This window comes from Helicoverpa zea, chromosome 23 (assembly GCF_022581195.2).
Source record: "Helicoverpa zea isolate HzStark_Cry1AcR chromosome 23, ilHelZeax1.1, whole genome shotgun sequence".
Taxonomy (NCBI): Eukaryota; Metazoa; Arthropoda; class Insecta; order Lepidoptera; family Noctuidae; genus Helicoverpa; species Helicoverpa zea.
The window spans coordinates 7,368,312-7,374,334 of record NC_061474.1 but is presented as its reverse complement, the minus strand read 5'-3'; the positions used below and the strand labels follow the sequence as shown (position 1 = coordinate 7,374,334).

Genomic DNA, 6,023 nt, shown 5'->3' with positions numbered 1-6,023 from the left:
CTTTCCTAGGTAAGAAATCAATACAACAGAAGTTTTCATTCTTACAAGTCTCCCTAAATTACCGTCTCATGAACTTGTTTGAAACTTTTCCAGTCCTGGATCATTATCTACCTATATTTACCTCGTCACCTAATAAACTGCTGGGCTGGAATAATAATTTTACAACTACACAGTCGTTTTAATGTAAAATTGTAATAAAGAAACTCACTTTATAATTATTAATTTAATCAAAATAGTACCGGCTTGACCGACTAATTTAATTTAGTTTTTATTTACTAGTGTTAATTACTTATTATCTATGTAGTTTTGTAGACCAGTAGATAAACTTAATACTGCATTCAAATACAGAAACAAAGGTATTGCCACAATTTGTTTAATGTTGAGGCTAGAACACATATAGGAATGGGATAAAACCTACGTAATACCTAGGTATAACTATTGGATTCTTTTCATGGGTACCAGGCTACCTGATTTAATTTATCCAGAACTATAATTACTTTATTTTATTCACATGTATTAATTTTGTAACATAATTATTTTATTAATTAAATACAAAAAATGTAATTACTATATTGTTTGTGAACATATACGTCTATTTACTGAAGAGTAAAGACGAGAGGAATCCCGACATTAATAATCACATTAGATTTTTATGAAAAAAAAAACAAGTTATTCCCTCGCTACAGTGGTCAAGCGGCCTTATAATGGTTTCTCAATAAAACAAAGTAGGTACTATAAGGGCCGATCAGTTTAAATAAGTTGATAATACCGGAATTCGGTTAGAGTGTGGTCAGATTTGATAATGTTCGCTGTTTTAGTATGTTTTGTGATTTTGATAATATGGTCGTGGTTTCATATGCGGAGGAAATCTATGCCTCCTGTGTTACCTGGAGCCCTACCACTTATAGGAAATTCTCATCAGCTTATAGGAGATCGTATACGTAAGTAAATAATCGTTTATTCTATTTGATGATATAAGTAGTGATATAGTGGATTAACGCTCAATCCTGCTTCGCGTGAGAGGAGGCCTGTGCCCTGCAGTGGGACGATAAAAAAAAATAAAAAGAGGATGGTTGGCGATTGTTGGGGTAGGTCTACGTTCAGCAGTGGACGGCAATATGATGATGCTGTTTCTAAATTATTTGAGGTAAACGTGGGACACAAGGTAAAAATGCTTGAGCTCTACAATAAGGGCTTTCTTAATGGTCCCAAAAATTGGTATGATTTTTTATTATCTCGTGAAATTTCGGATGCTGTCAAAGGAAAATGCATTTTTACAATAAAACTTAATTTAACGACTATTACAAATTATGAAAAGTTTTTGTTTTTGTCTTTCCTAGACATTTGTAAACGTAGAAAATTGTCCGTGCATCGAAAATATTTTCGGCTACTACTTTCGGGAACGCGCAATTTAAACCTAGACATGCGTGCTTTCCTTCTTCCCGTACACGGATAAAATATTGCCTGTCACCCGGGGATAGCGTAGCTGAAACAGTGAAATATTTTTATTAATATCAATTCTGTAGTTTCGTGTCCTTATTACAAACAAACAAGAAACTGCTTCGTCTTAAAATATTAGTAGGTATATATGTAGATTAGTTTAGCTTATAAAAGTAAGTATGTAAAAATTATTATTTATTTTAGACTTATGGAAGTTCGTACAGGAGGGGGGTAAATTTTGTCAGCAACAAGACGGAGTTTCAGCGCTGATGATTGGAATCTACCCGTTTTATTGTAAGTACTTACAGCCAATAAAAAAATAATTATTTTATTAGTATATAAAGCAAAGTGGTAGTGAATCAGTGGTTAAAGAATCTATCTCACATGTATGTAGGTACGTACTTGCCTGCCCCAGAATCGAGCCCGCAAAGGTTTGATTCTAGGGCTAGTAAATATTAATGCTAAGAAAAGTATATTGGACACAAATGACAGAAAAGTATAATGGACTGAGAATATCGCAAATGATATCGCAAATCTGCCTTCAGCAGGCGAAGTCAATAACGCTTATTCTTTCTCTGTATGAGAAGAGGCCTGTGCCCTTCAGTAGGACAATAAAAATACTGATGACGAATAGCATAGTAGGTATTATATTCATTTATGTTTCAGTGGTTACCGACCCAGATGACTGCTTAGTAGTTTCAAATGCCTCTTTAAATAAACCCTACGTCTATAAGTTTGCTGAGAAATTTTTGGGCGTCGGCTTAATTACGTCAGATGGTAAGTCTTTGAAAATTCTCTGATACTCCACGCATATGATTGGGCTAAAGAGATCAGATAGAAGCTTCATGTAAAACACTGGTACTCAACTCATCTATTTTCACTGGAAACCCAACTTAGTTGGGAAAGGTTAAGGTAGATGAAGCATATTATGATTGTTATATTTCAGTCAATGCTTTTGTAACTTAAACATACGCCTGAAATATACATCTTTAATATTTCAGAACACATTTGGAAGCCACATCGGAAACTACTGAATCCAACATTTAACCAGCAAATAATGAATACATTTCTACATGAAATGAACGTACAAGCTCGAAGTCTTGTCTCTAAATTGTCGGTTCAAGTGGATAAAGGATCATTTGATCCGCGCCCATATTTCGTCGATTTCACACTGTCTACTGTTAGTCGTAAGTACCTAAAAACTTAATTATACATTTAACCGATGGAAGAATAAAACACGATGGAATGTAAGTTGCGAATCGCAGGTTGCGAAAGGACAGAAATTAAAAAGGGCCCAGTATGGTACCTAGTGGGACCCTAGTTTTCAAGATGTGTTAACATGAGACATCGGCTTACAACTTGTTACTAGTTTTAGACGTACTTCACTAATATGCCAGTGATCTTTATGAACATTTGCAAACATTCGAACTCCACAAGCTTTTCTCTACATTTCAGGTACTTCATTAGGCTTAAATGCTGAAGATCAGACTATAATCAGCAACGAATACGCAAGTATGATAGAAGAGATATTTGGAATCTACTGTAAAAGATTTCAAAAAGTGTGGCTGCATTTATCATGTTTCTACAATTTGAGTGCCATTAAGCGTAGAGAAGAACAACTTATTAAATCTCTGCGTAAGATTTTAGATAATGTATGTATCGTTATATCTACCTCTTTCACACATTGCAAAACTTCTGTTCGACCGATAGTTTATTCGGGTGGAAAATATACGGTCAACTATGTACGCTATGGGACGACAGTTTAATCTGCAGTATGCGAGGGTTCATATTCTAATGGTACTCCATCATTCTCTATGTGGTTTAATCAATAATGATAAATATTTTTAGGTGATACATAAACGAAGAGTCGAACTGAAAATGATCAAACATTCGGACGAAACATACGATTCATCATCAGGTAAGTTTTGAAAAACATAAACGTCAATTTTGTTACTACATTAGTGATTGTGGATTTCAGTAACATATCTGTTGATTTGCTTACTAGAGTGAAGAGTTTTATATACCTCTAATTTGGCTCATATATACCTATCCTGGGATAGATTATTGAAATCATACCTGGGATACATACTAAAGTTTGTACTTTATGAGAAATGTTACACCAGATAATTTTCAGGTAAATTCACACCAGCGTTGGATCACATGCTGAATATGGCTGATGAACAAAATGCCTTCACAGACCAGGAAATCAGAGAACACATAGATTCACTCATAGCAGCTGCTTACGACACATCATCTACTACGCAATGGTAATACGTAAGTATGCAATGGTTCTTCTTGGGTCAAATCTACATATACAAGACAGAGTTTTAAAAGAGTAAGTTTTTTTGATACTAGCTGTTTCTCCCGGTTACATCCTCGTCTAAAGGCAAGAACATCCCACACCCGTAGAAAATATAGCCTATATCAATGTGGCTAGAAAATGTAGCTTCTCCCAAAAATGAAAGAATTTTTCAAATAGGTCAAGTAGTGTTTGAGGTTGGCACGTTCAGGTAAACAAACAATCTTAATTTGTTTACGGTGCATAATCTTAATTTTTATCCTGGTAGAGGACGTAGTTACCTCAGGCCTCTGGTGAAACCATATACGGTAGTAAGTGACCTTATACTTTTGTACTAATCGCATTGCTGTGAGTTATCACGAACCTACTATTGAGGTACAAGTGCCATTTTTGTGCTCCACAGAATAGAAGAAGTACTTCAAGATAAAAATGCTGATATTTCCAAAGATGATCTTCAGAAACTAGTGTTCTTGGATGCAGTAGTTAAAGAGACATTAAGGCTGTATTCTGCAATCCCTTTCATTGGAAGAAAAGTTGAATTTCCTGTCAAGTTAAGTAAGTATGAATTTTTACATTGATTCTATCATCTTCAAAGATCTCCGTTTTATTTTGGTAAAGGAGCTATTTGAAAGCGAGCTGAAGACTTCAACTGCCGAGATCATGCAAGAAATCGATTAATAGCCGAGAGTGACTGCATCGTAGCTAATTTCTTGCAGTCCCTTTTTTTCCTATTCAGAACCACCTCAAACTGCCCATAGGGCTGACTGAATTCCTTTTCTGAATTGAGAACTAATATTAATACTCATTTACCTCGAATACGACAAAAACCATCAAAAGTTTTTCAAAACGTTATAATTTCCTTTTTTTTTAGAGAAGTACACTTTGGAACCAGGCACAACATGCATGCTATTGTTGCAAAGTATACACCGTGACCCCAAGTTATGGGGTCCAGATGTGGATGAATTCAAGCCGGAGCGATGGTTGGACCCCGACACACTGCCCAAACATCCTAACGCATATGTTCCCTTTGGGGTAGGCAGGCGTTATTGTATTGGTATGTATACAGATTTTGACCTTGGGCCAAAGTTCACCAACCACATAAACGACAGTTTTCTAAAACTACTGCTTTGTATGAATTTTCGTTCAATTTTTGAAGAAAATCGGATGCTTATGTTTTCGGTGAAAATGAGCTTTACCTAACTAATATTTTTAATGAGAAAATAACTCTGTCTGTCTGTCGCGCTTTCACGAGAAAACTAATAATTCGGTACAAGAAATGATTAAAGCTACTGTTTCCTCGGTACAGTTTCCGTACAAATCGATATTTCCAAAGCAAAATTTCGAACACCCTGCTACCCACTGATACCTAGAATTGGTTTTGCGCAGCTACTTGTACTCGTCGCTGCGCAAAAGTGTGACGACATAGGTTTTGCACAAACATCATAATATATTATTATATCATAGGTACCTATTTGTAGTGACTATTATCTTTTGGTGATTTACAATTTTGTGTCATCAATTTCTTCACTAATGTTCTTTTGTTTTTGTCAGTCTAACCAAGGGGTATTGAGTTGCCAGGGTAACTGGGTTGAGGAGGTCAGGCAGGGCAATCGCTTCTTGTAAAGCACTGGTACTCAGCTACATCCGGTCAGACTAGAAGCCGACCCCAACATAGTTGGGAAAAAGGCTCGTAGGATGATGATGATGGTTCTTTTGTTTTTGCAGGAAGATTATACACAACCTACGTGATGAAAACTGCTCTTGCGCATATGTTACGGCGATTCGTTATTTCTGGGGATATCACAAAAGTTGTTACTCAATATGACATTGTACTGAAGCCAGTTATAGGTCACCATATTGGTTTAAAATTAAGAACATAACGAATTTGTGTCATCGAAATTAGATTACGGGCTCGCTATTGGTCAAATTATTTGATAAGGCATTGATAATACTGTTTGTATTGATTTGTTATTTAAATATTTTTGTGAACTTAATTATGATTGAAAATTTGTTTGTATTTATTGAAAAGTCTATAGACAATTAAAACAAAGGTAACTATCGAGGATAAGCTATGTAACTGATTTAATTTATTTTATTTAGTCTCGTTTTAAATTTTTCCCAGGTTGACATAAATAACTCATGTAAATACAGGGGTGGTTTATTTATGTAAAACTAGTTGAGCTTAATTAGTTTGCTGAAAAATTCTTTGTTACTGGGTTTTCTCTTAAACCGATGTTTTAATGCAAAAACTCGTACTTAACAATATTGCGACTATTGTAAGGGA

At 35.2% G+C, this 6,023-nt stretch overlaps 1 pseudogene; it reads left to right on the top strand.

Annotated features, from left to right (window-relative positions):
• The first annotated feature begins 802 nt into the window (after window positions 1–802).
• LOC124642093 lies at window positions 803–5,690 on the top strand (annotated as a pseudogene).
• The last annotated feature ends 333 nt before the right edge of the window (window positions 5,691–6,023 follow it).